We start from the raw sequence: 27,259 nt of genomic DNA, 5'->3' as shown, positions 1-27,259 counted from the left end.
GAGAGCATAGAGGGAACAGAGCTGTTCAGAGAGGTAGCGAGGAAGCAGGCCATTAACTCCACGTCCACACTGGCAGCCAGCCAAGTGGCACTAGGTAGGCAGAATCCCCACACCCCAACAGTACCCATGCTGCCCCTGCATGTGCTTGCTGCAGGGAATAGACGAGCAGCCAAGTGCCACAGTGGCACTGCGACTTTGCCTAGGATGGGGAGAAGCCGCCTTTCCCTTCCTTGGAAGGGCACTCAGACCAAGGGATGAGTAGCTCTAAACCAGTCTTATCACATAGCTGCCACCTGGCTGCATTCTTGCAATGGAATGAATCTGCTCTGTCCACGAGACACCCAAGTATTCTCACTGCAGCCAGCCACCGACCCAGAGCTGCTCCTCTCCCACTGAAGGGACTCCTGAGAGAGAGGATGGTCTCATGACTTAGGACCTGTTCTGAGAGTCAAAAGAGCTGGATTCCACTGCTGGCTCTTCCATTGGCCCCCTGGATGTGGCTTCCCAATGCTCATAATCTCTCTGGTGCCTCAGTCCCCATCAGTCAGACAGGAACACCACACCATTCCTCCCACCCATCATCTCACCTATTTATACTCTCAAATCAGCGAGCCAAGGACTGTCTTGCTACGTGGGCCTTTCACATCAAAAGGCGGACCTCTAGATCATAGAATCATAGCATATCAGGGTTGGAAGGGACCTCAGGAGGTCATCTAGTCCAACCCCCTGCTCAAAGCAGAACCAATCCCCAACTAAATCATCCCAGCCAGGGCTTTGTCAAGCCTGACCTTAAACTTCTAAGGAAGGAGATTCCACCACTTCCTTAGGGAACGCATTCCAGTGTTTCACCACCCTCTTAGTGAAAAAGTTTTTCCTAATATCCAACCTAAACCTCCCCCACTGCAACTTGAGACCATTACTCCTTGTTCTGTCATCAGCTACCACTGAGAACAGTCTAGATCCATCCTCTTTGGAACCCCCTTTCAGGTAGTTGAAAGCAGCTATCAAATCCCCCCTCATTCTTCTCTTCCGCAGACTAAACAATCCCAGTTCCCTCAGCCTCTCCTCATACGTCACGTGCCCCAGCCCCCTAATCATTTTTGTTGCCCTCTGCTGGACTCTTTCCAATTTTTCCACATCCTTCTTGTAGTGTGGAGCCCAAAACTGGACACAATGCTACCATAACACAGTCAACAGATGATCCAACCACTTCCAGATTTCCACCCACGGCCACCACAGTGTAAAAAGTGCGGGTTCGCCTGTTTTACCTTATGTGAACTCTCAGGAGGGCCAGAAGAACGTTCCATGGAGAATTCGCACTGTGCCTATTAACCCACCATCTCTCGATCATATGCTCAAGAGACTGAGTCAATAACTATCTCCCTCTTCCCGCCTCCCTTCCCCCCCAGTGACCCATGTGAGAAAGCTTCTAGAGGCTACTGCGTAGATGGGCTATTACACCACCTCACCAGTCTAACATGACTCGTGGGTTTCAGGGCATCTCCACCAGAGGGCTGACACTGCTGAGGAATGCCTTTCCTGAGGCACCCAGGTTTGCATGAGCACTTCAGGCAACACAGCCCTGACCCATTGCGGTTCTCTCCTGGTCTGGGGAAAAGAACATTTTCTCCCATCTGTATTGCAATTTTACGGCAGGCCTAGATGCCTGGGCAAGGAGGAGAGAGTGATTTTTACACATTTGCAGATAACATTCATTCAGAGACTTTCCCCCTTCCCACGTTAAAGTCACATCACGCAGACGCCACATCCTAACAGCCATCGACTTTCTGTCAGGGGAACATGGAGAAAGGCAGTCGGTCATTTCTCTCCCCCTTGCTCCTTGGCTCTCCACCGCTTCAGTGCTCTAGCCTGTTAGATGCCAGCTGACAGCCCAGCCCTGCCCAGTGGGAGAAGCCAGAACAGAAAATGGACCAAAGAGGAGAAAAGGTTTTGCAGCCTAACATGAAATCAATAGAGCTGTCTAGCAGGAGAAAGTACATGCAGGGCAACCTGAAAACATGGACAACCATCTCCCAGGAATAAAAACCTGTGGTCTGGCTGAAGCCACTGCTTCGAGATTGCTGGGGCAAGTACGGCGGCCATCTTCTCCACTACCCGGGGCAACCTGCGTGCCAGGAAGGGGGTGGGCAATAGCTTCTACAAGAATGGTACGAAAACATGCCCATTACCACCTCTTCTAGGCAATGACTGTCTTGTTATGTTAGCACAGCCCCAAGCACAATAGGGCCCTGGCCTCCAGGTATGCAACAGTACAAAGAGCAAATCATAGGGTAAAAAATTACGATGCTCAAATAGCAGTAGCCACTGAGTCCTTTGGTTCCACCTCCCACCCAGAAGAGCAATTCTGCTTTCCTTGTTTCCTCTAACTGCCCAGAATATGCCCCAGCAGCGCTGGCTAACAAGGAGTCCCAGCACAGGGAGTCCCGAACTGTAATCTCAGCTTTGACACCAACTCACTCTGATGTTGGACAAAGATTGCCCTCTCTCTATGCCTCTATTTCCTCCCACCAGTAAAATGAGGTGGGATTTATCCACTGCCCAGGGGGGTTAGGGTTACTTGGTTATGTAGTGCTTTGAGATCCTCAGATGGAAGGTGCAGAGTATTTATGCTGTACTGCAGTAGGTCTGAGAGAGGGGCTCCACCGTGCTGAGTGCTGTACACACAACCCCGCCCCAAAGAGATTACAATCTAAACTGATCTGTATAATTCCCCTTTAGGGATTGGCAGAGGAGACCCAGAAAGACCATGGCTCCAAAGCAGCCATGTACCTTCAAGTTATGCATATGCTTCAGCGCCAGCCTTGATCAGGGTTTAAGAGATGTGCCCATGGTCACGCAGGGAAGATGCAGCAGAGCCAGACCTACCGAGTCCCAGACCTAGCATCTCTTTCTATAAAGAGGATGGATGCAACTTGAGACGTCTTTGGTGGCATGGGGGAGACTTGACATTTCCACCAGGTGACCAGGTCTGTTTTTACATCATTAACTGCGGAAGGTTGGGGCAGCTTCACTTTGCTGAGACACAAGCTTCATTCTGAAAGTATGCATGATCACCTCCCTTCCTTGTTAACAGTTAGCTGCTTGGAGATCTGCCTATTTCCCTACCTCCCCTTCAACTGCTTTGAGGTCTACAAGCAAGGAAAAACTTGGAGCTGGGAGTGTGGAGAGAAGGAATCTCTCCCCTTTAGGTATGCTGAATTCCTCATTCTGGGAGCTCTGGAATTACTTCCTTCCTGGAAATGGTTTGTATGGGAACAGATTTCACTCCTGTCCCCAGCTCACACATTACTGTTCCTTCTCCCAATCAAATAGGGGGAGGGATAGCTCCGTGGTTTGAGCATTGGCCTGCTAAACCCAAGGTTGTGAGTTCAATCCTTGAGGGGGCTATTTAGGGATCTGGGGCAAAAATTGAGGATTGGTCCTGCTTTGAGCAGGGAGTTGGACTAGATGACCTCCTGAGGTCCCTTCTGATATTCTATGAAAAAGGTATCTCCACCACCACAGCCCTTCTCAGAGCAATCAAATCTCAGGTCACAAACAAGGAGCTACAAGGATAAATAAGCAGAAAGCCACCAAACAATTGCCCTTTGGAATAAAGGAAAAGGTGAAGAGAGGCACTCTGTGGCACTGAAGGACTATCTTCAGAGTTTACATGCAGCTGTCAGTGCATCTTCAGAGAGGCAGTGAATGACATGCATCTGCCTCCTTCCCCATTACCAGAGTACCCCAGTGCCTCGCAACACCCATGTGGTAGGGCCATGCTCTCATCCTGATCTTACAGCTAGGGAACCGTGGCACAGAGAGGCTAAGAGAGTTGCCTAAGATCACACAGGAAGTCTACATCGGGCGTGGACTTGAACCCCGACTAATGCTCTAATCATTGGGCCATCCTTCCCGGTTATGGAGGGAAGAAAGCTGGTCTATGGTTAAACTACAGGGGTTCCATCTCTGGTTTTGCCACAAATGTGAAGTAGCCCCTTCACTTCGCTAGCTTCAGTTTCTGCATATAGTGGAACAGGTATCCCAACGGTGGTGAGACACGCGAACATGCGGAGATCCTCAAACAGATGCATTAGGAGTGCTGCACACTATGTACCTTTTTTTTTTTAAAAAAAAACAAAACAATGCTTTACATTGTTTGCAATCAGCTCTTCCAATATTTGCCCATACAGTGCTGTAGCCATGTTAGTCTGAGGATATTAGAGAGGGGAGGTAATAGCTCAAAATTGGTCCAATAAAAGATTACACAGAACTCTTCTTCAGGTCTGGGAAACATATGTACCCAGAATATCCAAGATAAATACAAGGTGGAACAGATCATTCAGCATAAGTAGACATTTTAAGGGACCATATTTCAATGGACCCCCAGACCAGGACACCCCAATTCAAAGCAGCACCAGACCCTGCCAGAATCTGCAGACATATCTCCATTGCTACAACGTTCAACAGGTCCCACAACATGCCTTTCAAGATCCACAGGTCCTACACATGCCTATCATAACATGTGGTGTACCTCAGCCAGTGCACCAAATACTCAACTGTGTGGGTGAAATGAGACAGTCACCAACCATATTCTCGAATGAGCTCATACAAAAAAAATGATGAGACAAAAACACCATGTCACCCTTTTCATGACACAATCACGCCACATATGACCTCTCAGTCCTCATCCTCAATGGACACCTGCACAACACCTTCAAAAGGCGAGCCTGAGATCTTAAAGTCATAATTTTGCTAGACACTAAAAATCATGGACTGAACAGAGACACTATATTTATGGCTTATTACAATAATCTACAACCCACTACCGCATCCCCATGACTGGAGAGATGTTAATGGGCCTCTTTACCTTGAATGGTCCCCTGAAATATGTGTGAACTACTTATGCGAAACAATCTGTTCCACCTTATAATAGCTGTGACAATCTGAGTACATTTCCCAGACCGGAAGAAGAATCATAGAATATCAGGGTTGGAAGGGACCTCAGGAGGTCATCTAGTCCAACCCCCTGCTCAAAGCAGGACCAATCCCCAATTTTTGACCCAAATGGCCCCCTCAAGGATTGAACTCACAACCCTGGGTTTAGCAGGCCAATGCTCAAACCACTGAGCTATCCCTCCCCCCAGTGTGGATCCCTCCCCTCTGTGTAAGCTCAAAAGCTTCTCTCTCTCACCAACAGAATAAAGATATTACGTCATCCATCTTGCCTCTCTAATATTTGCCCAGACATCAGGAGGGTATTTTTCAGTCAATACATGTTCAGCTGGAAAGTCCAGTTTTCCAGCTATTTTTTTCCTGCCCTTTACATTTTTTGTATTGGGTTACATGTTACTTTGAGAGTGAAACTGAGTCGGAGCAGGACAAAGTCAGCCAACAGAAGCAAACCAATCAGGAGAGCAGCGAGCGTGTTTACTGTCCACCTTATGGTTAATGTTTCCACAAGCCCTGGCAGCGGATCTAGGGTATCCCCATTTGTTTCTCCATATACCTTCAATTACTTGGGGCCAAATCCTGATGACCTTATATACAAGTCATCTCTTTGAAGTCAGTGGGACTACTTGTGTGAATGAAATGCACAGAAGTCAGCCCATGGTGTACAGATCAGTTCTTATTTTACTAATCACTTACATACTGATAATAGACAAATTTACAACCTATACCCCTCTATTTCCTAGCTTCTTACTCTTCCGGTCTCGTCATCCAAGTGACTTCAACCAATACATACCAACCTTCCACTAGTAAACAGAAATAAATCTGAAACATGGGTTTTTTGGCTCAGTTACTCATGTTTTTAGTTCAGTCTATATCTTCTGCCCCTGCGAACAGGATGCAACTCCCTTGGCTTCCTCTTTCATTACACATCCGATTTAAGGGCTTGAACTCGCCAACACTCATTACAGATACAGACCAAGATTACACAAAGTGACTCATGATTTTGGGTGCCCAACAAGACAAACCTTAAAGGGGCCCCAATTTTTAACAACATGCTGAGCTACCTGCCACTGGGAAATCAAGGTCTTTCAGGCTGGGAACCCTCCAAGGACTGAAGTACTTAAACTGGGCTGCAGCGCTTAGTACCATGAGAAATCCCTTTGGTTAACGGATGCTATGTGTGGTACTGAGCACCACACCTGGTTTTAGGAGTCCGAGTGTAGAGCATGACCCTGATTTTCTTCTCTGTGGTTTGCTCTCTTATCTACACATGTGCCCTCTCAATCTCCATTCTGTTTCTGGTTTCAGTACCTGCATTCAGTCCTCTATCAATTCCAAGCAGCAGTGAAGTCCTTTAATTCACAAGGGGAATGCTGAGCAGTCAACGAGAACAGGAGTTACACTTGCAGCTTTTGCCATACTTCCCTTCCTGCATCACAATTTCAGAAAGATTTAGGGCCGGCTATGACCCTTTGTTAAACTGGCAAAAGTTCCACACGTTTCAATGATGTGCTTAACTCAGCAGGCTCAGCGCAAAGAAGTCTGACCTTTTTTCCTGTGGTTTGGTTCACATATGTTTGCATGCCCTCAATTTTGCTTTAAATGAACCCCCCAAAATATAGTCCTAGCACAAAACTCAGCAGAAACTGCGGGGCAGGGGGTGGGGGAGATAGCTCAGTGGTTTGAGCATTGGCCTGCTAAACCCAGGGTTGTGAGTTCAATCCTTAAGGAGGCCATTTAGGGATCTGGGGCAAAAATTGGGGATTGGTCCTGCTTTGAGCAGGGGGTTGTACTAGATGACCTCCTGAGGTCCCTTCCAACCCTGATATTCTAGGATTCTATGGTCACCAAATAAAGAAAGATTAGAAGTCGAGTCAGCTAGGCCCCAGAGGCTCATGAATCTAAACAGGTTCTTCTATGGCCCTCATCATTAGCATCTAAGCACCTAAACATCCTTGCATTATCCCTATTTTACAGATTATCCCTGCATTACGGATAGGAAACTGAGGTTTACTTGATTACGTGATTTGCCCAAGGTCACATAGGAAGACAGAGAGCCAGGAATTGAACCCACGGTTAATTTTATTTTATTTACGCACACACAGACCTTGCCCACAGTCACACAAAGGATTCTATGACACAGCTGGGAACTGAACCTAGTTTCCAGTCCAGCACCCTATCAACTAAACCATCCTTCCCCATTTGTCATGAACAGCTGTAATCTTCAATTCAGAGAGGCACTAGTAAATCCCGTATGCAGTGTTGTTATAGCCGTATCGATCCCAAGATATGAGAGCGACTAAGTGGGTAAGGCAATGTCTTTTATTGGACCAACTTCTGTTGGTGAGACACGCTTTCGAGCTTACACGGAGCTCTTCTTCACATCTCGGAAAGGTCCGAGTATCACAGCTAAATGCTAGGTGGAACAGATTGTTTTGCATAGGTAGTTACCGTATATGCTAACAGACCATTCAAGATGGAGAGGTCCATTAACACCTCTGCAGTCATATAGGACAATAAAGGGGGAATTAGTGAATTACAGATTGTTATAATAAGCCATAAATCCAGTGTCTCTATTCAGCCTGTGATTTTTACTGTCTAGCAGAGTTATTTAGGGCTTGTCTACACTGGCACTTTACAGATCTGCAACTTTCTCACTCTGGGGTGTGAAAACACCCCCCCGAGTGCTTCAAATTTCAGCGCTGTAAAGTGCCAGTGTAGACAGTGCATCAGGGATGTTTGCTGTATAATGGGATTTTACCACTTTATTTGCAGCATTCCCTACATGGAAGATGAAGGAGGCAATCCTGCAAATACCACGGCAAATATATCTGCTGGGAACGGTACATAGTGTGATTCTAACAGGGCCCTATGTACAGGGTTCAGTTGCTAATAATCGCCAGTGAGCTATCAATGAGTAGAGTACAAGCAAATATGGTGGAGCATTTATTTTGTAATAAGCTGCTTTCACCGGGAAGTTTATGTGCAACTCAGGGATGGTCTTCTGGATCCTGGCACACTGGCAGCATGGCTTTTAGCATCCCAAAATATGGGCTCCCCTAATTTAAGAGAAACCCCAAATCTGAATCTTTAAATCCCTCCTTGATGATTAGAAAAGGAGAAAACTCCCATTACACGGCAGCAGATACACACCGCACTGGGCTGCCTTGTAGAGCCTCTGAAATAGACATGTTTTGTTGGCTTCCTTCTAGCTGCACCCACTTTACAGCTCATTAGTTACCTGCTGTATCAGAGCCAAGCTGTTTAACGGACTCTGAAAATACAGTGGCTTCACATTTGTTTTCTCTCCACTCTCCTTCAGCGATGGAAGTTCCTCCCTCAGATTTTCCCCTTAAAACAAACAGCTAGAATCTGGAAAACATTCTCCACAAACTTATAATCATCTTAGGAACATGTTAAATATTGGCTCTCATGTGACAGTGAATGCCTTTAAATTACTCTGTCCTGAGAAGAAAAGGAGTACTTGTGGCACCTTAGAGACTAACCAATTTATTTGAGCATAAGCTTTCGTGAGCTACAGCTCACTTCATGCATCCGATGAAGTGAGCTGTAGCTCACGAAAGCTTATGCTCAAATAAATTGGTTCGTCTCTAAGGTGCCACAAGTACTCCTTTTCTTTTTGAGAATACAGACTAACACGGCTGCTACTCTGAAATCTGTCCTGAGAACCACTGCTCTGGACTTTTATTTCTGGCATTGAATAAAGACAGACTTAGACATCTGTTCCTATGTTGTACTGTACTACATAACTGCTCAAACTTCAGTACCTTCCACTGTCCCAGCCCGGCCCGTAACAAAAAAGATCAGGAACTGTTTCTTGCTACTGTGTTTTATTTACCATACCTAGGTTGCTGGGGGGGTCTCCAAGCCAAGAACACTGCAGCATCTCACTGCATCTGCTCCATACAATAGAGAAGATTTTTGGTGTCTGTTCTCCTTGTCCAGAGCACCTCTCTAATAATATGCAACTTCCACTGAATATGACTTAGGACAAGACCCTCCCAATAGCAAGGCAAAATGAGGGAGGTGGGCATTCAGGCTGCACCAGGAGAAAAGCCTCCTCAGAGCCCTACTTCACTAGCCTGTAATTGTCAGGATGTGCTTTGGGCCCCTCCACTGCAGGTTAGACCCATAACACAACTTTCATTCTAGAAGAGACCCAACTCCCTGTTCCAAGTCCCAGATTCAGAACGTAATCTGGGGTGCACTTGCTGAGGAAGCACATACTATTTGGGCAGAATGGCCAGCAGAAACAGACATGCTGGATCCCACAAGGAAGCTCTCAGAAAGGTAAGAGCCATGGAGAGGTCAGCTCGGCCCACAAGAATACAGGGAGAAATAAACACCCCCAGAACCCAACGTATATGGCACTAAGGTGCGTGCATGTCTCTTGCATGTAGGCCTTGTGATGCTGTGATTAGCTTATGAATGGGACAACTGAGCAGTGCTTCAGCTGGAACTCTGTCCAGTTGCTCCTGAGTGGCCATCAGGATCTCTGCAAAGAGACAGAGCCTACCCTACCTGAGTCTCCTGCATGGCAGTGCCTAAAACTAAATATAGGACAACACACCAGCCAGACACCTCCAGCTGAAGACAGGACTCCCTGTAGGTCCTACAATCAAATCAACAAGGTGCAAGCACAGGAATTAACCTGATGTTTTACTGCACTTCCAGAAAAAGGGCTCATTGAAGATGACAGAAGTTTGTCCACCATGTCTCAAAAGCAAACACTGCTACAGATTTTCTAGTAGGCTTTGGCTTGAGAGGTTACTGCAATGCAATGTGCATCTCCAGTTAAGAGCATTTGTTCTGTATCAGGCTAAATTTAGCTGGCATGAGCCTTAATTGCTCTTCCCTTTCACTTTTCTGAACTCATCACCTGAAAGCTGTTGGAGTACTTCATGTCCTGGGGGGGTATCCTCTCCTCCCCAGTGTTGGTGTGGAGGACAGAGCTCAATACACCAAGCCTAGGAATGAGAAGCCCTCAGCAACCGAGATTCTGCTCCCCAGTTTCAGTGCTCCTTATCTTGCTCCAGCACACACATGCACACTACATAGCCATGCTTTCGGCTTGGGCTCAGCATGTCATTGGCTCCTCGACCACGTGGTGACAGAGATCATCAAGGATTGTCCTCAAGAATCACTTCCAATTCCCTCCTCTCTAACTTGCCTACATGCAGCATGACGTCTATCACTACACTCCAGCTCTGTGCTGAAGCCTAGTACAGTGATCTGTTCAAAGCTCCAGAGATCTCTTATTGGGACCTCCCAATCAGATACACAACTCTCTGGAGTATGTGCAATAGGGAAGGCCCAAGAGAGTGCACACATACTCTGGAGAGAACATTATTCTTGGGCCTGAAAAGCATTAGCCACTCAATATGCTTGGCAGCTGGCAGAAGGGCTAGGAAGCAACAGACCTGCTTCCATAACCATGGGGCTCACACACAAATTCCACACCTCTGCAGTTACTTCACTGGTAGGTCTGAAGGTGAAGTCTTAGGCTAGGTCTACACAACAAGTTTTGTCAGCATAGTTATGTCAGTCAAGGGTGTGGTACATCCCCCAGCTAACAAAGTTTTGCCAGCAAAGCCCCCAGAGTAGACATGGCTATGCCAACATAAGAGTGCTTCTGTCAACATAGCTAATGTTGTTCAGAGACATGGTATTACTATGCCAACAGAAAACGTCCTTTGTCCATAGACTGTGCTGGCATAGCTACACTGGCAAAGTGCAGTAGCTTTGTAGTGTAGACAATGCCTTAGCCTAGATTCTGTTAGTCCACATCAACATCTCTCTGCTGCCCCTCCATGCACCAAAACAAAATGGCAGTCACTGCTCCAAAGCACAGAGCTAAAGAAAGGAGTATTAAGTACGTGTACCATATCATCTTCCATTAGCACCCACCCTGTTAGTGAGCACAAAAACTAGAATACCCATGTCCCCTTTAGGATAAGGGAGCTCAAAAGGGGTGGCAGAAGACCATATATCCTAATGATCATGTAGTGCAATTCTATATTACACATCCGTGTGACATGGAAGGTGCTATAAAGCATTCTGTCTAACTCCTGTGAGAAACTAAACTAGAGAAGTTATGCAAAGAAAGAGCCACTACAAACATCCCACTCCAATGAACTTATAGAGCAGGGCTTCTCGTTTTGCTGTTTGCACCTAAAAAGAGAAGTGCTGCTGCGAGGATTTACGTTTTGACTTCTATGAAGACTGAGCTCACTTCATACCACTAACTGTCACTCAACAGGTTCTAGCCGGCAGTCAAAATGCCACACTTCTGGCCTTTTTTTTCTCCTGAATGAATGTTCAGCTTCCAGCGTCTTATGAACTAAAATGTCTTGGCACAAATGGTTGTTAATGACTTTCCAGGGTCAAGGTTAGGAATGGGTACAAGTCCATCCAGAGCTGATGATGACAATGATTCCAGTGCTCCAGAGAAATCTCTGTCACATCCAGGAGCTGATCCTTCAAGTTGCCAACAGAAAAGGGTTCTCACTCTGGGTGGGTGTGACTCTCTTCACTCCCATGCTGTCATTATCTGAAGACTCACACCTGTGACACAGCAGGGCTGTGAAGCTTTTTCAAAGGGCAGTTTTATAAGATCAACAAGCACCAGAGGAACATTAACTCCATGTTAAGTAAGTTAGCAGAGTATTGCCATCTGATGAAGCCCAAGCATCATCTGCCAGCAGCTTTATCCACAGTGTGGAAATTCAGCTCTGGGCCTTCTTTATTTCCTTATGACTTGAATGGCTCCAGAAGACATATTGTTTGATTGGTGAATGTAAAAAACAAAAACAAACAAACAAACAAAAACCCCGAAGTTTCTTACCATCCCTACTCTCAAAGTATCTGAAAGTCTTCATTCCAAAGACCTGTGCTGTTATGTTGGCAGCCATCACTAATGCTAATATTGCACTTCCACCACTTTTCTTCTCTGCCCCACATTCAGCAGAACATGGGACTGTCTACTTCCCCTTTTAACAGCCATAGTTACCACCATACTGGATCATCCAACCCATGCCCAGCCTCCAGTATCTGATGCTACAGAGGAAGCAGAGAATCTCTGTCGTGCATTAGCCAATGGTGCACACTGGAGAGAATTTCTTCCTAACCTGTTTTGTGCCATCTGCCATGAGAGTCCAGGTTCCCCTCAAGGTATCATCTTGTCACTAGATCTGAGGCAAATTCTTCTAACGAAAGAGATTCTCAGATCACTTGATTTTACTACCCAGGTGAACTAGCCTCCAGACATCAAAACACATGTATTTCCTGGAAAGGACCGTGCTGACATTGGATCTTAGGTGATCTAAGGTGTAGATCTTAGGTGTAATCAGGCCAATGGCAGCAAAGAAACTGGGTGTCAGCAGATACGTATGCCCAGAGATTTCTTTGCAAAAGAGGAACTATTACTTTCCTTCACAATTTGAGACTACAAAATCTTTGGATGTTTAGGAATCGTAGCAGACACGTATCAACCTGCTTACCACGATCTTCAGAATGAAGGAAATCAGTGGTGAAGTTTTCCCCAATTACAAAGCTATGCCCCAGCAATGTCCGCTCTTTCCTACAAATCTCTAAAGAAATCTGTACCCATCTTGTTCAGTGTGAAATTCTGAAAATGCTACATGTAAGTAGTTTTACACGCATCTTTCAGGTTAATGAAAAGAGCCATTTACCAAACTAGTTACCAGTTGAGCCTCATCTTGACATCTACCCACCTTGCTGTAAAATTACCTTCTCAATAGCAACAACAGACAGCAGCTGTCTCCCTAGGGGTTTCCTCAACAGTACCATTATGTTTGCCACATGCTCCATTTATAACGTGTTTGTTCCCTGACACTGAACCTAACCATTTACCCAAACCAAAGGCAGCTTGCATGATTCTCAGCCTCTCAGAAACCAGTGAAGTCCTGCCTCCTCTGAAAAACAGATATGTGGTTTTACCATATGCGGTGGTAGCCTTTGGAGTGTCACCCAACAGCTGATTTTGTAGCATAGACACGACTGATAATATTTTAACTAGATACATGCTCTGCATTAAAGTTTTTCCCCCACTTCTCAGACAGTGGTAAGAAAATGTGAATATAACCTGCATGAGTGGGTCTGTGATTTAGCTGGTAATCCATTCCATGACTACACACTCCAAACAGAGTGGGGATGGCTAGGTAGCGTCAGTCAGTCTGGGAGCTAGAGACAAAGAACCACAGTGGCGATCTGTGTCCAGCAGCCTCAATAAAAAGTCGCCTTCGTCTTTTCACCACAACTGAACCCTGTCTCTTCTATGTGACGATGGATTCTATAAGGGAGAGTTACTCACTCCCAACAGGAAGCATAGAAATAAAACTTTTAATTCAAAAAACTATTTATAAATTTACAGTTTCTCTGAGTGCAAGAGATCCAATTTGCAGACAGGATTCCAGAGTCACAAAGAACTTGTCTCCTCCACAGCTCCCAACATTACCAAGCTAGCCCAATCAACCCTACCTCCTGTGGCAGAGAAGGAAAGACAGATTATTATTAGCAGTATTACCACAACTCCTAGGAGCCACGGCCATGGACGAGGGCCCCACTGTGCTAGGAGTGGACAGTTACCATTTTGTCAAGGCCAACCCGATGCTATCTAGTCGGCATTTCATTATACAATAATATTTAGTAGTGCCCATTGGTTCTGAGCAGGACACTATTTTAGGTACTGATTATACCCTCATTACTGCAGTACCTGAGCTTCTCACAATTTCTAATGTATTTATCCTCTGACACCCCACTGTGGCAGGGCTGGGTTATTACCCCATTTACAGACAAGAACTGAGCAGTAGCATGCAGAACCAACTGTGCCCTTGGGATGATTCCATCTGGCCCCTGAACAAAATGGCATCCTCTGCACAGCGTGACCTTGCATGCGCCATACGTGGAGGTCAGACCACGTGGAGGATGCCTGGCTAAAAATGTCAGCGCCTGCCACTGGAAGTGAGGTGTGGAGAGAGGATGTGACTTGCTAAACGTCACACAAGAATTCTGTGTCAGATTAGGGAACTGAACCCATGTATCCAAGTCCCAGTCTAGTGCCCTAACCACTGGACTACCCTTCCTTAACAGGCACTATACAGACAGAGGTATGTACTGTCCCTGCCACAAGACACACACGAGTTTTGTTTGTCAGATACTTTAGGTAAACCTAGCAGGCAGAAATGGGAGACTAGCAAATATGGCTTTAAGGATATGATGCTAACAAACTCACAAGACCTGGGTTTGGTTCCCAGCTCAGACACAGACTTCTTAAGGACTTTGGATAAGTCACTTAATTCATCCTGTGCCTCAGTTCCCCCATCTATAAAATGGGGTAAAACTTCCCTATCTCCCAGGATTTTGCAAAGATAAATCCTTTAGTGATGGCATGGTGCTCAGACATTACAAGGATCAAATACATATCTAGACAGACTGACCAAGGCTAAGAACGGCTAGACAGATGCTGTAACACAACCTTGTGTTCACTGATCAATCCTAGCCATGGAAACTAGCAAGACCGCTGTTGGTGGACAGCACAGGTCACGGGTAGAGAGAAGGCTACAGAATGTGATTAGGCCCAGGTCCAGTAAACAAATTTCTTGGCAGCTGCTATAGGACGACATTGCCTCTGTTAGCCTGGCTGGAAAAAGAGATACTGATTGTCCATAAACGCAACCCCTCATATTGTTTTCATTGATCTGCTGAGTCACACTCAAATATATTTGACACTTTTGATGATACTTGGGCTGCTGGGGAATGGAGCGGTAGCATACAGACTAAGATCAAAGCAGTGCAAAGCCTCCCTACTGTGCTATGACAACAGGCAGCTTTTGGGGGGAAAGTCAGAAACCTGCCAAAATGTGACCTCTGCTTCCACCTCTCCACTCATTCCTAAAAAGAATGTAGCAAGAATAAAGCCCAATGCAAGCCACAAAATAAGGGAAGCAACATCACGATCGTCACACCTCAAAAGAAACCGCTCTACAGTAATTTCCCCTGTTAAGTTAGCCATGCAAAATGCTAGCTATTATTCCCTAATCCATTTTGATGCAAGGATAAATAAAGCGGAGGCATCTATTTTACACAGAATAAGATGGGATTGCTACTTTTGCAAACTAATTACAGGGCTTATCAAATCCCAAGACTCTTTTACTCCATACAGCAACGGTTACTAGATCATAACTAGACAAGATGATGAATAGCCCCTTTAAACAAAAAGCAGAGGGATGGGGCGGGTGGAATTCAGGTCTAGCTAAGTGGGTACAACTCCACTGACTTAAGTTGTATCCAGTTACACATCAGATCTGAATTTGGACCAAGTCTTGCTTGCATCTCAAGACCTCTGCCTATTCAGGGCCTGATACTGAAAAGTACTGAGCATGGATCAAGCCGTTTTAAAGGGATGCCTCTATCTGAAACACGCTGAATATCAACTTTGGCAAGTTATTTATGGACTTGTAAGTCTACGCTGCCACAAAAGGCAGCCTTCCCACACTATCTCAATGTAGGCCTCCTGCCCTCATTTACAGTGATTCTCTTTCAGACGTATTGGCAAACACTAAACCTTGTTTCAACCTGTTACACAAGGCCTGATTTTTAAATCTCTCTGTTCTGGTGGTCAGCGCCCGGAGGAGGTGGGGGAAGAGAGAGCAGCCTGTGTGTGGCATTGTGGATGGGTAATGTTGCTGCCAGGCAAACTTATACACTCCTTTTAGTTCACATCCAGAAATCCATCCACTTGTTGTATGGAGGGAAGACAAATGGACTAGTTAATGCAAGGTTTCAGAGTAGCAGCCATGTTAGTCTGTATCCGTAAAAAGGAGTACTTGTAGCACCTTAGAGACTAACAAATTTATTAGAGCACAAGCTTTCGTGAGCTACAGCTCACTTGCTCATGAAAGCTTATGCTCTAATAAATTAGTTAATGCAATAATTTCCAAATATACCTGTGCAAAAGATTTACTCCTCTATAGTTTGCATGCAGCTTGACCAGCATCCTACTTACCTCCAATTTGTTTATAATTTATTACTTTCATGACAACCTGAAAGGTTTAACAATTTAATTTTCATTTTAAAATGACACACAATATGGCAGGCCCCCAATTTGTTCAGACTGTGGAACCCTTCGTAAGAGCAAGACCCTTTTCTCCCAAGTCCACGATCCCCACTGAACAGCTTGACTCTCCATAGATTCTATTCTACAAGCCACCAGGCAGGCGTCAGAGCCCACTGGTGGGCTCAACACCACACTTTTAGAACCACTGTGATGAGATATTGGGGTTCCTTTTTTGAAGTCTTCTCTCTTGGCTGCTTAGGAAACGTTTAAAAGTTCATCCTCTTTTGGGTGGGGCCTTTATTCTTTTTGTATCTCAAACCGATTCATTCTGATTCACGAGCTTTTTATTTTAAGCTAGATCTTTCCTCACCCGTCTCCCTCAATTAAACACTTTCCGATCCATCTGGGGGAGTAAAAAACCCCACAAAACACCCCTTATCACCCCAACAGAGCCCTGCTTCATAACACCATGGGCCAATATTGTTGGTGTGGGGCAGTAGGTGTATGTGTGTTGGGGGAAAGGGGGGGGGCAGAGAAGAGAAGCGAAAAAGCCAAACAAAAACCACCCAGGCAACTTAGTAAGGATCACTCTAAGCCTCAAAGCCCAGGCAGAAAAATAGCAGCAGCTGGGCCTAAAAAATAAAGCGAGTGAAACACAGTCCCAGGGAGGTGGGTTTTGTTGTTGTTGTTGTTGTTTTTTTTTTAAAAAAAGCCACAAAATATCCATTGCACATAATTATTGTAGCAACAACTTCCCCCGCCCTCCCCCGCACCGCTCCCAACATCTGTTTCTCTCTCTCACACACACCCACCCCCCACTTCGGTGGGTTGCTCTTTTTCAACCCTTCGAGGGTACCATCCCCACGTCCCCAGCCCCCCTCCCTGGTCACAGGGGCCCACGAGCCCCCCCACCCCAGGCGGGAGCCCCGCTCCGAAGTGCCGGCTGCCCACAATACCCCCCCCCCCCGCCCAGAGCTTCACCCCCACCGAAAAGGGCCGCCTCAGGGGGGCGGTGTGGGGCGGGGGGACAGCCCCCCCCCGCTGCCAACGCCCCGGGACGCCCCGTGCGCGGGCTATTTACCTCCTCGGGGCCCCTCAGAGGCGGGGGCCAGCCCCCCGGGCCCCCGCCAGCCGCTCCATCGTGGGCTTCCTCCCGCGGCTGTTGTCTCTTTAAGCCTCTTTTCCCCCCCCCCAGCCCCCCCTTCCTCCTCCACCACACACTCCGCGGGCAGCGGGCACAGCGCGGCGCCTCTACTCCAGCGGCGTACGGCTCCGCGGCGGCCTCTGCAGCGCGCGCCACGCCGGCGGCGCAAAAGCCCTCCGTGAATAGGAGGAAGGCTCGGGTTTACAGGGGCCCGGCGCAAGCGCGGTGGAAGGGAGGGTGGCGGCGGAGCGCCGTGGGCGTAAAGCGCGCTTGAGACGAGGTTGCCGAGAAGGGCGGGAGGGGGCGGGGAGGAGGGGCTTTGCGACAATGGCGGTGCGCTTTGCGGCTTGCCCTGGTTCCCGCCCCCTTAAGCCCGCTCCCTCTTTAACTCTTTCTCTCGCGCGCGCCAGGAGCCCGGTGTGCGCATGTGCGCGCTGAGTGTTGTCCTGGCAGAGCAGCCCCTTCCTCTGCCCCCGCCCTCCTCCAGGGCACGGTCCGCCTAGCGCCCACCTAGAGAGCAGGCCCCCCATGCACGCACCCCGAGAACCCTCCCCACCGTGCACGCACCCCCCAGTCCCCTTTCAGGCCACCGTCACCTTCATACCCATCCACAGAGCAGCCCCCCTCAATGGCTGCCCCCATGCCTCCCCCTAGAACCCTCCCCACCGTCCACGCACCCCGCAGTCCCCTTTCAGGCCCCTGTCACCTTCATACCCATCCACAGGGCAGCCCCCCTCAATGGCTGCCCCCATGCCTCCCTCGAGAACCCTCCCCACCGTCCACGCACCCCGCAGTCCCCTTTCAGGCCCCTGTCACCTTCATACCCATCCACAGAGCAGCCCCCCTCAATGGCTGCCCCCATGCCTCCCCCTAGAACCCTCCCCACCGTCCACGCACCCCGCAGTCCCCTTTCAGGCCCCTGTCACCTTCATACCCATCCACAGAGCAGCCCCCCTCAATGGCTGCCCCCATGCCTCCCTCGAGAACCCTCCCCACCGTCCACGCACCCCCAGTCCCCTTTCAGGCCCCTGTCACCTTCATACCCATCCACAGAGCAGCCCCCCTCAATGGCTGCCCCCATGCCTCCCCCTAGAACCCTCCCCACCGTCCACGCACCCCCCAGTCCCCTTTCAGGCCACCGTCACCTTCATACCCATCCACAGGGCAGCCCCCCTCAATGGCTGCCCCCATGCCTCCCTCGAGAACCCTCCCCACCGTCCACGCACCCCCCAGTCCCCTTTCAGGCCCCTGTCACCTTCATACCCATCCACAGAGCAGCCCCCCTCAATGGCTGCCCCCATGCCTCCCTCGAGAACCCTCCCCACCGTCCACGCACCCCCCAGTCCCCTTTCAGGCCCCTGTCACCTTCATACCCATCCACAGGGCAGCCCCCCTCAATGGCTGCCCCCATGACTCCCCCTAGAACCCTCCCCACCATGCTTGTACCCCCCAGTCCCCTTTCAGGCCCCTGTCACCTTCATACCCATCCACAGGGCAGCCCCCCTCAATGGCTGCCCCCATGCCTCCCCCTAGAACCCTCCCCACCGTGCATGCACCCCTCAGTCCCCTTTCAGGCCCCTGTCACCTTCATACCCATCCACAGGGCAGCCCCTCTCAATGGCTGCCCCCATGCCTCCCCCTAGAACCCTCCCCACCGTGCACCCACCCCCCAGTCCCCTTTCAGGCCACTGTCACCTTCATACCCACCCACAGGGCAGCCCCCCTCAATGGCTGCCCCCATGCCTCCCCGTAGATCCCTCCCCACCGTGCACCCACCCCCCAGTCCCCTTTCCGGCCACCGTCACCTTCATACCCGTCCGCAGGGCAGCCCCCCTCAATGGCTGCCCCCATGCCTCCCCCTAGAACCCTCCCCACCGTGCATGCACCCCTCAGTCCCCTTTCAGGCCACTGTCACCTTCATACCCATCCACAGGGCAGCCCCTCTCAATGGCTGCCCCCATGCCTCCCCCTAGAACCCTCCCCACCGTGCACCCACCCCCCAGTCCCCTTTCAGGCCACTGTCACCTTCATACCCATCCACAGGGCAGCCCCTCTCAATGGCTGCCCCCATGACTCCCCCTAGAACCCTCCCCACCGTGCATGCACCCCTCAGTCCCCTTTCAGGCCCCTGTCACCTTCATACCCATCCACAGGGCAGCCCCCCTCAATGGCTGCCCCCCTGGACTCCCCCTAGAACCCTCCCCACCATGCATGCACCCCTGCAGACCCCTTTCAGGCCACCATCACCTTAGCACCCAATCACCTCCAGGGCCCACTCAGGCTAACACCTAATAGCCCAGGCGTGAGTGGTGCTGGTTCCTGTGGGGCTGCCCAGCAAGGCTGCCCAGGTTGAGCCAGAGCCCTCACCCCACCAGTTTGCGTCCACCCCCATAATCCCAGCCTGCCTATCCACCCCGCCATCCATCATTTTAGCCATCTATCACCATACGTACCCTGCCTCTAGCCATCTCTCTCTCTCTCTTAGGAAGTTGTAAAGCACTTGCCAAAGTGTCTAGGTTCCTGCATACGCTGGCAATGAAATGGAAGAACCCACAGAACCTCTGGGCTCAAACAATCATTGTTTCCCAACCTGCTGTCCCTTTACCCCGCTGCTACAATAACCAACCCCACAGGGTAAATTGTAACGCCATGTTTAGGTAGGGTGCCCGTTTTTATAATTGCAGTATTGCCAACCCCAAGTATTCAAAAATCACGATTTAGGCTCCAAAAAGTTATGAGAGTGGCTTAAAAATCAGGAGATATTAACAAACAATAAATGGCGGGTTCTATTATTGGCCTTTGGGTTTTTGAGCCTTTAGGATTTACATTTTCAAGCTTTCTCAGGAGCCATGAGGGCTAGAAGCTTACTGTATCTAAACAATGGAAGCTGGGATGCTCACGTAATAACGTGGCTTTGGGATCCAGGGCTTTAAGAAAACTACCAGCGATCACGACATTGTGAGATTCTGTAGAGTGCTGTGAGTGCACCGGGCATTTCTCAGGAGAAACACGGAAGGCAGATCTTTAACAATTTTACCATCAAAGGCCTGATCCTAACTTCAGTAGGGCTCCATGGGTACACCCGTGCAGATCAGTCTGCAGGATGATGGATTTGGGAGAGGCAGCGTGGTCTAGTGGATACTGGGTACTGGAGTGGAACTGCAGTGGAGTGAAAACCTGAGTTTTGCCACTGAATTGCTTGTTCACCTTCAGGTCTCTGTCTCTGTGTTTTCCTTCCTTCCCTAATCTAGTTTTTTCGAGATTATAAACTTTTCAGGGAAAGGATTGTGTCTCACTGTGTGTTTGTACAGCCCCAAGTACAATAGGGCTGCAATCTTGATTAGGGTCTCCAAGCATCAGTGCAACAAATATTTATAATAAAATACACCAAAAATATGGAATAAGGGGAGGAGATGGATTCCAGAAAGAAGAGTGTGCAGTTACTCTTTAGAGTGTCTTAATGGTTTCAAATGCTCTAGGTTTCATTTCTGTTGTGTAGTGTTTTGTCCTGTGACCCTTCTGCAATAAAGAGCTTTTTAAAAGCATTAGATCAAATAAAAAACAAGCTGGCAAGCAGTCCTCATGCAGAGGATCACAAGCTGTGCTACAAATGCAGATTTCATAGCGTGACTTCAAACAAAGTGGGAAAAAATATGAACAAGAAAACACAGTGGGGGAAAAACTTTGTCCTGGTTGTTTTCATGGAGTTATCTTTTATGTCTGCAAGCTTTTGGGGTCAGATTCTGTATATTTTATTTGTTTTACAATGTGCCCTATGTATGTTTATGGCACCATATTAATAACAACAATTCATAATAAATTGTTTGGGGCTCAGTAAAAATAAAAAAAGCAGAATAAAAGCTGTTGTCTTCTCTGAGCAAACCATTTGCTGACTGTTTTAACCCTCACGAAGAGTCCTATGGAATTTAATGGCGATTACACTGATAGGATTCTATAGACATTAATCTAAAACCTTACAGAATTTAATAGAGAACAGTATCCTTGCTCTAGCTTTGCAGAACCACCCTATAGAATTCTATAGCAGGGATGGGATTTCCTGTCATATTCTATAGGATGATCCAAAAAATCTATAGGAAAGTGATAATTTCCTGTGAAACGCCGTTGGATTTTCCCAAAAGGAAGGTAGCAAAGGAAGCGAGATGGTTGTGCTGTGAACTGTGAGTGACTTAAAAGTGGCCTTTTCCAAAGCACTTGGCTTAACTCTGCGTTGCCTTAACTCTGCCCTCATTGCAGCCAGTGGCTGCTTTACCAGAGACTTCCAAGGGAGCAGAGCTAGGCCACTGCAGGGTGCTTTTGAAAAGGCCGCCTTAAATGAAAATGTCCTACCTTTAGGGCCTGATCCTGCATTCCATGCTCTCCCATCTGAGTCCGTGGGGCAAAGCATGTCATGCCCATTGAAATCAATGGGTATCTGATGCCTAAATACCTTTGAGGATCTGGGCCAGAGGAACTAATAAACTGTATCAGACCAGTTGTCCATCTACTCCAGCATCTCAGACACTGAGAGTGGCCCACACCAGCTGCCTCAGAGGAAAGAGGCAGAAGCCTACAGCAATGGGATCACCTTCCCCATGGGAAGTTCCTTTCTGACCACCATAGTTAGAGGTCAACTTATGCCCTAAAGCTGGAGGTCTTATCTCCATGCCAGACTCCTATTTTATAGTCCTTGCAGTTGTCACTTTGAAAGTTCTCACAATCTATATAAATGTCTAATCTGTTTTTGCATTTTGTTATGCTCTTGTGGCAATGAGTTCCAAAGACTAACTGCTTTTGTATTTCCTTTTGGCAGTTTTAAGTAGAGTGTTTCACGGTGGATGGAGTGGGCAGTCAGAGGAAGACACTTGTAAATGTTTAGTAATTAACCTAATAGGCAATTGAGGTTAATCTGGAAAGGACAGTTTAAAACTGAGTTAAAAAACAACTAGAGGGCATCCATACACATTTATTTACATACCCAGTGACACAGCTGAGAAATACATTCTGGATCTATTAACTAGGCCGAGTTATGTTCAATGACCGTAGCCCTCCTGAATCAATGAAAACCTGAGCGGGTTGCAGCAAAATAAGCAATACGAATAAGAATTAGACCTGGGATTTTTGAGCTGGCGGGTTCATGACTTTGTTGTGGGTCAGTTACATGGTAGCAACGAAACCTCAGATGAAACCCAACAAAAGCTTCAGAGAAATCAAATGAACCTTCAAACAGGGAACGAAATCAAACGGACCTTGAGCTATTTGCATCACCCCATGAATATGCAACCCGCTGAACAGACCAGAAGCAGAGAGAAGGATGCTGCTGCCTAGCCCTGGCCCCAGGACATTGTGTAGGAGTGATGCAAACAGCTCGCAGAGGGCCAGGAGATACTATCCTCAGTACACGTCTTCCATGAAGCTGCTCCTCACCTGCCAGCCTCAGGGCAGGTCTACACTTAGCTGCACGGATGCTGCCGTGCCACTCTAGCACTTCTACACTGAGCGGGGAGCTTAGTTAACACGAGGCGGCAGCTCTGTAGACAGGAGACTACACTGGGGTTTAGGTCAGCCTATGTGGATTTTTCACGCCCCCCGAGCGACCTAGTTATATACCAGTGTACGTTTCTAGTGCAGAGCTGGCCTGCATAGAGGCTGTGCACTGGGTGGAGCCAGGGATGGAGGAGTGGGGCCATAGAGCATTGGCTACCACCAGACTGGCTTGCACCACAAGCCATAGGAGCCCCCGGGAGGGTGATGTAACTTACAGCAACCCCATCTCAGGCTGCCTAAGTTAAAGGGGGCGTCCGGGAGGAGTGATTTGAGCTATGGGAAACATGCCATACAGTGAAAGACTTAAGCAGCTGTCTATTTAATTTAGCCAAGACATGGTTGAGAGACGACTTGATCAGCGTCTACAAGCACCCACATAGGGAGGAGATTTCTCATAGAAGATGGCACTTTGATCCGGCTGAAAAAGGCAAGACACGATCCAGCAGCTGGACACTGAAGCAAGACGGATTCTGACTAGAAGTAAGGTGTAGCACATGTTTAACCTGGAGGGAAATTAACCATCGGAAGGACTTACCCAAGACCATGGTGGACTCTCCATTCCTTGCAGTCTTTACATCACAACTGGATGTCTTTCTAAGCGATCTGTGGTAGCTCAAATAGAATGATGGGCTTGAGGCAGGAATCATTGGGTGAGGGCCTCAGGCCTGTGCTATGCAGGAGACCCAACTAGATGGTCTCTTCTGGCTTTCAGGTCTATGACTGTAGAAATGTCAGCTTCTGAAGCAGACCAGAATCAGGAGAGAAGAACAGTGGTGTAGAGCCACCTTTGCCTCCTTCTTCTGGAGATTTAACACTGTCTCTGCCCCAAAGAGCTTACAACTGAAGGGTGTGTCAGCGTTGGAGCTGGAGCTGTAATTTCCAGCTCGGGCAGACATACCTGCGCTAGTTTTGATTGAGCTGATGTGCTAAAAATGGCCCTGTAGCTGCCGTGGGGCAAGCAGTGGGAGAGGCTACTTGCATGCCTAGGGTCTTGGAGGGGACTGTACTCAGGGCAGGTAGCCTGTGCCACCACCCATGCTGCCATGGTCACACTTCTATTTTTAGTGGGCTAGCTCGATCGAACCTGGTGCATGTCAGTCTACCTGAGCTGAAAGTGACACCTCAGATCAGGTATAAACATACCCGAAGAGTTTGATACAATGGCCACTGAAGCTAATAGGAGACTTCCCATGGGACCTGGATCAGGCTCTGGAGCCCCGATTCTGCAGACACTTGATTGTATACGTCACATGACTCCCGCAAGGAATCCCACTGATTTCAATGGGGTTAATCCTGGCCGGGCCATTGTGTGTCTGTAGGGTCCAGGCCTATGTTAGGGTTAGAGCTGAGCAAATAATTCACCACAAATCATCGAAGTGACAATTTTTTCCTGTTCGAAGGTTGTTCCTGTTTGCAGTTTCCAATTTTCTGGAATGTATTCATGGGTCCAAGTTACTCACCAGGTTATTTGCATGAATAATACTGGGTCCGGGCATCGGTGCCAAGCTGCTTGTGCCAAACGTCTGACATCTGGAATTCAGACTTTGGGAGGTGTCAGTTAGTTTTGCTGGGACACGGATGACCTGCCTCGTGTCCTATTACCTGACTGGTTGAGCAAAACTCTTAGACTCAGGTTTCTTGGGTGAATTTTCACCCTGTAAGTTAAAAACTCATTTCCTGTAATGACTGGCTCAAACTTAGACTTCCATTTCTGTGAGCGAATGCCTTCATTCGAATATTTGTGGGCAGAATAAAAGGCTGGATTGGTGACTGAAACACTGGATTAGGGTTTGTGAGATCTACTCTCAGTTCCCTGCTCTACTGTGGACTCCCCGTCTGAGCCTGGACAAACCACTAAAACCTCCCTGTCCCTCAGCTCCCCATCTGCAATATGGGGGTGATAGTATTTCCTTGTCTCTAGAGGTTATAAGCTCTTTGGAGCAGTGCTTTCCTAAAGGAGATGTACAATGCCCAGGATAATGAGGCCCTGATCTCAGTTGGAGTGTCTAGGCACTGCCGTAAAACAAATGATCATCATTATAATGACTATTGTATTACTTATGACCCTGAGAGAAGTCACTATGAAATGTGCTGTGGCAAAATTCAGGCATATGCCAGGGAAATTGAAAGTCACGTGGATTCAACACCCTGTCCCTGCTATTCGAAGCAGGCACACTATTGACATGTTGTGGGGCAAGAGAATACGGGGAAAAGGGGTCATAGTTGGCAGATCTTCACAATCAGCTGGAGCCTGTCCCACTGCGCTGAGAATGGCACTTTGGGCTTGGGCTGCATTCACTTGAGTTGACACCTGCACAGAGCTATGATTAGAAGCTTCAGAAAGCCGCCAGGGAGTTTCACTCCCATCTGTGTTCTGTTTATTGAGCAGAGAAATCCAGAAGATACGTTCTGTGCTTAAAGCTCATCTGTCTTTCCCTCCCAACCACGCCGCAGCCCTAGCTGGCACGCATGGACACTGCCTTCCTGGGGACAGCCCCAGCTTTAAGACAGCTGTTGTTCAATGAAATGAGGATGTGGGGTTCCCTCGCAGCCCCAGATCTGGATGTGCAGCTGTCCCACATACTGGAGCAGCAGATGCCGTGGGCGTTGCCTTGTCCAGCATTGTCCAGATTGCAACAGCGCAATTTAAATGCCGGAGGCTAGAGGCACATCCGCTGTATTACTTTCAGTATTCTAACAGGCTTAGCGGCTATGTGCTGGTTTAAAAGTCCAGCGGCCCTTTAAGAATGCTAACTCCTTAGGGTTGCAATTTTAGGGGTCCCTTCTTCCCCTAACCCACACACATCACTCCCTTAATGTTAGGAGTTGCACTGTTAAATAGCTGCTACATTCCACTCCAGAGGTGGCTGTATTCTGTGATTTTTGTGCATGCAAGACCCTGCTGCTTTTTGCCATAGAAGGGTTGTCTTGAGCGGCCAACTCATGAGAGAAAGCACGAACTTGTGATTAAGGTACTGGCTGAGGATTCAGGAATTTGCAGTCAGTTCGTGGCTCTGCCACAGACTCCGTGTGTGACCTTGGGCAAGTCCTTTTGCTTGTTCTGTGCCTCAGTTTCAACAGCTGTAAAATGGGAATCATGATGATTCTTTCCCACATCCTTTGTCTATATAGGCTGCAAGCTCTTTGGGGCAGGGACTGTCACTTACTCTGTTGTACAGCACCTAGCATAGTGGGGACCCCAGTTTTGATGCTATTGTAGTTTATCAATAAACAATCATTACAGTGCCCAGAAGGGCAGCATGATCATGATCACTCACATTTTACAGATGGGGAAGCTGAGGGCCAGAGAAATGAAGTGATTTGACTAGGATTACATCAGCAGGGCTGGGAGGAGTGGCCAATAGCCTACACTCCCTTGCTGAAACCACTAGACCACAGTGTTAGACTGTGGATCCTCCAATAACACCCTACAGGCACAAGACTCCCAGCTCCCAGTGAACACCAATGGATGTTGGCACCTAACTGCCTTAGGCCCCTTTGAAAAGCCAAGCCTTCATGGGCAGTATTTCCAACTTTCATGAGTCTCCTGATATTTGGCGTTTTTATTCAAGCACCAGTTCCTGGAGTCATGTGATTATGTCAGACTCTCACCTTTCATTTCAAATAATAAGAAAGTTTCTGTCCCTTGTTGTTGGGGAGCAAAGCCTGAAAAAGTGACCCCCAAAAGGCTTAGAAACCAGACAGCGAATAAAAAAAGAGCCAAACATTTATGATTTGTTAAAATCACATGATTTGTTAAGCCAATCTCCTGATTTTAGAGGGGGCGACCTCCTGTTTTTTGAACACCTGGCGTTGGCAACATTGGGATGTGTGCGCATTACCTTATAAGATTAAACAGTTCTACATCTGCTGCAGAGTCTGGGAACTCTTTAAGCACCGTGGGTTGGGAAAAGGGCAGTTTATTTCTGGCAGGAGCCATTTTCACCACCTCAGCAAAAATAACCAACCAACCAAAACAACCCCATTTGTTGACACGGTCTCTACCCCTGCCCTTTGTCTGATGGGGGTGAAGTCAAAGGCAAAATGGGTTTGCAGAACAACAGGACCTTCCATCCTATTTAGGAAACCACAAAAGCCCTTACTCCTGGGACTTATCAGTTCTCACGATTCTTTACCATGGACTGGAACGACAGGGCTTTAAACTGGGAGAGGATTTCTGCTGATGCAGCAAAATTCTTTACTGCTCGGGTGTGTGTGGGTGGGGAGGTGTTGGGTTTTTCTGTATGTGCGATAATCTTATCACACAGTCCCCAGACATCAGGCTACTCCCTGCAACCTACACAGCATCAGTAGCATCAAAACGGGAGCTTGGAAATAATGAATTAATCTGAGTTGCATGAGCCTTTGGCCTCGCAAGGGACACTGGCCCGGATGGACTTTGCAGCTGAGATGTAAAGCCCCCAAGTTTCTAGTCATTAAAGATCCACGGTGTGCAGCCCCACAGGGTCCTGATGCCAAGCTGGGGACACCATCTCCCTCTCCTGCGGAGTGAGAAGGAT

The 27,259-nt window shown here is 48.0% G+C and overlaps 1 protein-coding gene across 1 annotated transcript in view; it reads right to left on the bottom strand.

Moving 5' to 3' along the window:
- The window catches only part of CSNK1G2 (casein kinase 1 gamma 2), a 94,965-nt gene extending 77,564 nt beyond the window's left edge, over positions 1-17,401 (bottom strand). Inside the window, exon 1 of the mRNA XM_077842246.1 lies at positions 17,133-17,401. The gene's annotated coding sequence lies outside the window, so the exon portion shown is untranslated. The remainder of the gene's footprint in view (positions 1-17,132) is intronic.
- Between the last annotated feature and the right edge of the window lie 9,858 nt (positions 17,402-27,259).

This window comes from Eretmochelys imbricata, chromosome 25, assembly GCF_965152235.1.
Source record: "Eretmochelys imbricata isolate rEreImb1 chromosome 25, rEreImb1.hap1, whole genome shotgun sequence".
Lineage (NCBI taxonomy): Eukaryota > Metazoa > Chordata > Testudines > Cheloniidae > Eretmochelys > Eretmochelys imbricata.
This window is presented reverse-complemented; position numbering and strand designations above follow the sequence as displayed.